This window comes from Marmota monax, unplaced genomic scaffold (assembly GCF_021218885.2).
Source record: "Marmota monax isolate L192 unplaced genomic scaffold, Marmota_monax_Labrador192_F-V1.1 WCK01_AAM20220418_F8-fsc00401, whole genome shotgun sequence".
NCBI lineage: Eukaryota > Metazoa > Chordata > Mammalia > Rodentia > Sciuridae > Marmota > Marmota monax.
In genome coordinates, this window is record NW_026692020.1 from 75,882 (window position 1) to 83,247 (window position 7,366).

Here is a 7,366-nt window from a genome sequence, read left to right on the forward strand (position 1 = left end):
GTTTGAACCATAGACCCTCAGAACAAGGACATTAGGAGAGACATGATTCTTACTAATTGATATGAGGTAGAACTTGTGCCTGTCATAACTAGATTCCATCTTATAATTAATAGTGAAAACTTGCTAAATAAAGAGACAAAATATAAATGTAACAATTAGTATAAGATGATCCAAAAGCAGGAGTTCTGAATTAATAAGAATTGTGAGATTAGATAATCAACACAAGATTAATAATAGAAATGTAAATTTTTAGATGTAACTCCAGTAATAGCATTTAAAAAATAGCTTTATATTTTCAGTCGTCCTATGGGATACAGAAGAGGTTAGTTGTTTTTATAAAAAGAGACTTTCAGAAAAGAGCTTCAGTCAGCTAAGGTAACAGCCAAAGAAAGTTACTAAAAGTCAAATTTGAAGTTTTTTTGGGTTGACTAAAATATCACTACTAAGAGTACTTGGTCTTGAGGAGAAGATGGTCTGTATCTACTGAACATATCCTTCTCTTGGGTGAAAGTCTGCAGGAAAAGATGGAGTATTTACATTAGAACACTTAAATATTTCTTGGTTAGATTGTAGCCAAGAATGCTGGGTGTATTTAGATATGTATACTGTATATATATCCTAATACAAAAGATTGGAAAGGCTCCAAACACAGGAATACTTACAGCTAGAAAGTAGACTTCCTAAATTACCACAGTTATTTAAGTAATACACAAGTTTCCATTTAGAATATATTCTCCTGTGTCCTTCAGGATGTGCTCCCAATAGTCTCCAAGTAACTCTACTTTTGCACTGATCAGAATTCAATCACCTAGTGTGCTGAAGGTGTATCTTTTTAAAACAGAGGGAGGTTCATAGAAGTTTTTTATGTTGGAAGATAGGTCACCATAATGGTGATCCCCAAAATGGGCTATGGGGTCAACACAAGGGGCAGAACCAAGAAACGTGTCATTTACTGTCTCTGTGACCTTCAGTCTCCTCATCTATAAAAAGTAACCATATCTATGTTAAAAGGTGCTGTGATCCTTAGATGATCTCAGCATATATAAAATGGTGCCTAGTACACAGTACATGTTCCATATTTATCAGCTGTTATTACATGACATCTCTCTGTTTTAAAGCATGTGAATGTATTCCATAAACAAAATAAAAACATGATAGTTTGTGAACGTCTAGAGCGTTCGGGTCCCTGGGTAAGGGTCGCGAAATAACCAGGACCCAGGGGATGCAGAGCAAAGGCAGCAATTGCAACTGCATGCTGAGGTTTATTTGCAAGTTCCTTTTATCTACTTCTTCTAACAAAGCAAGCAATTCTTCATTATCACTTTACCCACATTGCCCAAATATCATGCCTCAGCGGATACACAGAGCTAAATTCAGATTGTTCCTGTTTATTTGATAAGTACCCTCTCAAAGTTCTTTGTAGACATTATCTAATCCCCTGAGGATGCATTTGTTTCTTTAGAATGTACTGTTCCCAGGACAAGTATGCAGGAAGCGTCTTCCTCTTGGCCAAACCATGCAGAACTTGTGACTTGTGATAAGGGGAAGAGAACCTTTCCTCCTCCTAATTGAGGTTTGCCTCAGCTGACCTAAATCACAGCCACAGCTCTTGCAAAGTGTCAGGCCTGAGGGAGCTAAACTCTGCACACTCAAACCCCAACAATTCCTTCCTTTTTCTTTTGTTTTTCTAAAACAGTTTTCCACAAAGTTAATATAGCATTTTGAGATGGTCTTATGCACATGCAATATATAATTACAAACAGGATAATAACTAAGCATAACACTATTCCCACTCCTCCAGCCGTATGGGTAAGACTTTGAGCAATTCCTTTGGGATCTAATCCCTCTAACTGTTTTAGAAACAATTCAGCTATTTGTGCAGCATCATCATGTTGAAACCCTTTTCCAAAAATTTCAAATATATCCTTTTGTAAAGAATCAATCATTAATTGAGCTGTTTCATTACCATCGAGATAATTTTGTATGGTACTCCATTCATGTAAGCTTTGATTATATTGTACATTAGTTATACAGAAAGAAGTTGAATTCCAGTCACATTTTAATCTAATTTCCTGTTCTAAGGTGAGTATCTTTTTTCCTAACCAATTAACTGTCTGTTTTAAAATATCTATTTGAGTCTGAAGTCTAGAATCAATTTGAGCCTGGGATAGCCATAACTCATGCGAATCTTTATGCCATTCCTCAACAAAATGTTTTGTTTGTAAAGAAGTATGTAAAGCTATCCCTGAAACTGTAGCAACTGCAGTCACTGCAATAAGACTCAGAATTACATCAACAACAACTCCCACAAACCATTTAGTACATTTTAACAATTGTCTAAAAAATTCCAAAACCAAAGTATTTACAGGATCTTGGGACCATGGTCTTTGTAAGTTTACCGGAAGCCAAATGTGAGAGCGCTGTTGTAACAGCACAATGGAATAACCAGAAGGAATAGAAACAGATGTATTAATACAGGTATACAATTTACAATTAAAGCATAAAATTCCCTCATCAAAAGTAACATTTCCAATTAAGAACAGGTATGTCATGGGCATACATGTGGTTATATTATATTCTTTAAATACAGTAAAATTGTAAGAAGCAGCAGATTGACTAGTCCCAGAGAAAGAGCCATTAGACAAAATTACAGGTTTAGTTGCAGCAGCAATTTTCCATAAATGTGTTTGTAAATGATGAGGGTACTGCACTGAAGCCAAGCATGGATCAGCAATTCCGCCATCACCCCAGGCCATCAATTTGTCATTCCGAATGGTTTCATTCCATCTCTCTTTCGGCGGGATTCTGTATGTAGAAGATAAATCACAAGCAGTAATATTCCATTCTGAACAGTTTTTTAAGAACATCCCGTAAGGACCCCACATGATAATATTCTGAAATATCTTCCCAAATTTGCCTAAACATTCCTGCCATATGAAAGGGGAGTATCTCAAGTCCTGATGAGTAAAATTGGGGCACTCGGGGAACATAGGGTATTTTTGTTCAGTTATATTATCCCAGGTCATATTGACGGACCATGCAGACAACCGTTGTAAACGGGTTCGAGAACTATTACTCCAATTTCCAACTAGTATCCAATGTTGCCAATCTAATTGTAAGCAAGGAGGAACACCCAAGCATATAGGTTTACTGTTATTATTCTTATAAGTGAAATTAAATGATGTTCCATCATAAATATTCATATATGTTAAATTGTTCCAAGGGGGAGATAAAAGAGCAGGAGAAGTATATAAGGTAATATCCATGTCACCCCAAGTAACAGGTTCCAGCAAAGGTGGATTGGGAATATAGGCCCAATAGTGAGTATTATTATTTTGTACCTCAGAAGCAGAAGACACTGTCAATAATTCACACATGGCCAGAAATAAATTTTCTGGGGTGCAACTCTTCCCTGTTCGTTGCAGCACCTTTTGCCCTTCCCCACTCAGCTTTTTAATTTAACCCCACGTAGGTAAGGGAGAGAAATTAGGACGTCGACGACGTCGGGCCCCATTGCTGCCACCAGAACATCAAGCTCAGGATCTTGATTCCTCGGCTGGGGTAATGGATAGGGTGCCCCCCTTGGTGCCATTCTGATTGTGACGGGTCTGGATCCACCGCCCTGGGAGCCACTGCCGGTGTCCATTTTCTGTTGAAACATAAGCATAGCCCTTTCCTCTATAAAGTAAAATCCCTGGCTGCCATTCAGCATCTGCTGCAATTTTTATCCAAATTGGTTCATGAACTGTTTCTAAGGTTTTTTGCTCAAAATGTCGTTCTGCTCTTGTCAATATTTCTCCTTGTGGAAGATTAAGAAAATTTAAAATAAATAAGGCTTGATGTAACAATGCTTTAGGTTGATTTTGTAAATGTCTAAACAAGTGCATATTTAAATCTGTCATTTTCCTCCTTTTTAATTTTTTAATTTGTGTTTTAAGCATAGCATGTACACGTTCTACTAAAGCTTGTCCTTGTGGATTATATTCTATTCCGGTTAGATGAACAATATCATATAATTTGCAAAAATCTTTAAAATTTTTACTAGTATAAGCCGGACCATTATCAGTTTTAATCATAGCGGGAATTCCCATAATAGCAAATGTTTCCACTAAGTGTTGAATAACATGACGGGTGGTTTCTCCTATTTGAGCGGTAGCCCACAAGAATTTAGAGTATGTGTCAATAGTAACATGAACACAAGAATAACGTCCAAACAAGGGAACATGTGTAACATCCATTTGCCATAATTCATTAGGTTGAATCCCTCTAGGATTTACTCCGGAAGGTACAATCCTAAGATGTAAAGGTCGACAAACTGGGCAATTTTTAATAATTTGTTTTGCTTGTTTATATGGAATCTTATATTTAATGTGTAAAAGTCCGGCATTAGAATGAAACAGCTTATGTTCTTGAGGAGTTTTGAACATCACTAATTTGTCTACCTGAGCATTACCATATGTCAAAAATCCTGGTAATTTAGAGTGTGATCTAATATGATCTATAAATATGCGAGCATTACGAGCTTGTAAAAGTTTTTGTAAAGTAAGAAAAAGATTTTGTAGAGTAGGTTTATTAGAATAGGCTACTGCAGTAAATATATTTTTAACTACTCCCATCGTGTATGCAGAGTCAGTAAGAATGTTAATGTCTTGATTATCAAAATCATTTAAAACTTGAATGACTGCAAATAATTCATTTTGTTGAACAGATTGATAGTTTGTTATTTGAACCCAATATTGATTCTCTGTCCAATAAGCACTTTTAGTTTTTGATCCATCAGTAAACACAGTAACAACATTGTCTAAAGGATATTCACTAATAATATTATTGATTACAAATTGTTGACGTTTTAACATGTCCCATAATTTGCCCTTGGGGAAATGACAGGAAATACCTCCGGTATATTCAGCCAACGCTATTTGTAGCATTTCAGTCATTTGTACCAAGTAAGTCCATTGGTCTTTAGGTAATGGGGTAATTATGTGAGAAATGTCATTGCCCATCAAAGTTATACTTCTCTGTCTTCCTTGTTCAATTAATAATGCTATCTGGTCAGCATATGTCATAATATTTTTGGAGAATCTATGTTTTGTATAAATCCATTCTAAAGGAAGCTCATGTTGTCCCAGAACTGCAGTAGGATATTGAAATGTATTTAAGATATAAAGAGAAACAGGGGCTTGCAAATCTATTCTCTGAAGGAATGCATTTTTAATGCGTTGTTCTACAAAGGTCAATTCATCAGAGGCTTCTTTAGTGATTATACGAGAGCTATTAAGTGCAGAATCTCCTTGTAACAATGAAAACAGATGACTTAATTGATAAGTAGGTATCCCCAAAGAAGGTCGTAACCAATTAATATCCCCTAATAATTTTTGAAAATCATTAAGTGTTTTTAAATTATCTCTCCTGATTGATAATTTTTGAGGAATTATCTTTTGTCTAGTAACTGTATATCCCAAGTAATTGATGACATCCTCCTTCTGTATCTTTTCAGGGGCAATTATTAACCCATAAGGTTGAAAATAAATTGGCAATTTTTGTAATAAGTCATCAAGTTCCTGTTTATCAGGTCCTGAAAAGAGAATATCATCCATATAATGAGAAATATATAACTGAGGCCAATTTTTACCGATAGGTTTTAATACTGCATCAACATGAATTTGACACATTGTAGGGGAATTCATCATTCCTTGGGGTAATACTTTCCATTGATACCAAAGATGAGGTCCTTTATGATTAATTTGCGGTAAAGAAAAAGCAAAACGCTTACGATCAACAGGATGAACAGGAATGGTAAAGAAACAATCCTGTAAATCAATAACTACAATATGCCAATCTTTTGGTAACATAGCGGGAGAGGGGATTCCAGGTTGTAAAGCCCCCATGGGGTACATGGAATTATTCACTTCCCTTAAATCAGTTAATAATCTCCATTTACCAGACTTCTTTTTTATGGTAAATATAGGTGAGTTCCATGGGGATGTAGAGAATTCGATATGACCTTGTTGTAATTGTTCCTTGACCAACAGGTGAGCAGCATTTAACTTTTCTTTTGTTAAGGGCCATTGTTCAATCCATAAAGGGTCCTTGGGTTTCCACATAATTTTCAGTGGCTCCATCTAGAATTGGTTAAAATTGAATATAAGCTCCCCATTGTTCTAAAATATCCCTTCTGATTATATTAAGAGGAACTTTTAAAATGTAGGGTTTTAGTACAGCTATTTGTCCGTCCTCTGATTGAATAGTTATATGGTTTAAAGCTTGGCCAATACTTTGGACGGGATCCAAGCTAACTCCCTTAATGTGACAGGGTATAATTTGATACTGAAGATTAGATGGCCAATCTTGAGTTTTTATTATAGTAATATCAGATCCTGTATCAATTAAAGCACTAATCATTTTAGTCCCTAGCTTTACTTTTATCAGGGGTTGCATTTTAGTAATGTGTGGCCCAAAAAAACACTTTGTGTGTCAGTACTGCCAAATCCTCCCTGCCTCTGATTAGAGGAATCCCCTATAGGGAGGTAAGGTAATAAAAGAAGTTGGGCAATTCTTTCTCCTTTGGAAAAATGAACATCAGCAAGAGAAGACATTAAAATCTGAATTTCTCCTTCATAGTCTGCATCGATAATGCCTAAATGGACAGTAATACCTTTAGCATTAAGGCTGGAGCATCCTGTGAGCAAAGCAAAAGTCCCTGGAGGTAGTGGCCCAAATATTCCTGTAGGTATTCTTTTAGGCATAGCACCACCCTGGAGATCAAAATCACTTAAGGCTGCGATGTCCACGGCGGCACTATGTTGGGTTGCGGGTTGTAGGGAAAAGATTGTGGGTTGCCCCCGTTTATTTTTCCAGGGCCTGGGGTCCAGCCTGATGGACCATTTCCCTGAACTGCAAGAGTGGCTGCATTTTTTGTTCTACATTCTCGAGCCCAATGTTTACCCTTTTTGCATTTAGGACATATTCCAGGTCCCCTAGTTTCCTTATCATTCTTTCGCTTACAATTTTTTCTCAGATGTCCAGTCTGGCCACACCCAAAACACTTCATGTTAGCCAAATTTCAGTTAGTATTCTGCAAAGCATGCCATGTAGAGGCCATGGTTTCAGCAAATAATTGCATCTTTCTCGATTCTGATGTTATATCTTTGCACACCTTTAAGTATGTATGAATATCTCCTGTATCTTTAATCGGTAAAATGGCTCATCTACAATCTTCATTAGCATTTTCATAAGCCAGCAAACGTAGTAATTGTTGCCTGGCAGCCTCTCCTACCACAGTTCGTTCAATTGTCAATTTTAATCTAGACAAAAATTCTACATAAGGTTCATTGGGTTTTTGTGAAACTTTTGTCCAGGAACCATA

General features: G+C 36.5%; 1 pseudogene; it reads right to left on the minus strand.

Annotated features, from left to right (window-relative positions):
* LOC124097377 (cordon-bleu protein-like 1) overlaps window positions 1-6,993 on the minus strand; it is a 31,503-nt pseudogene extending 24,510 nt beyond the window's left edge.
* Window positions 6,994-7,366: the final 373 nt, after the last annotated feature.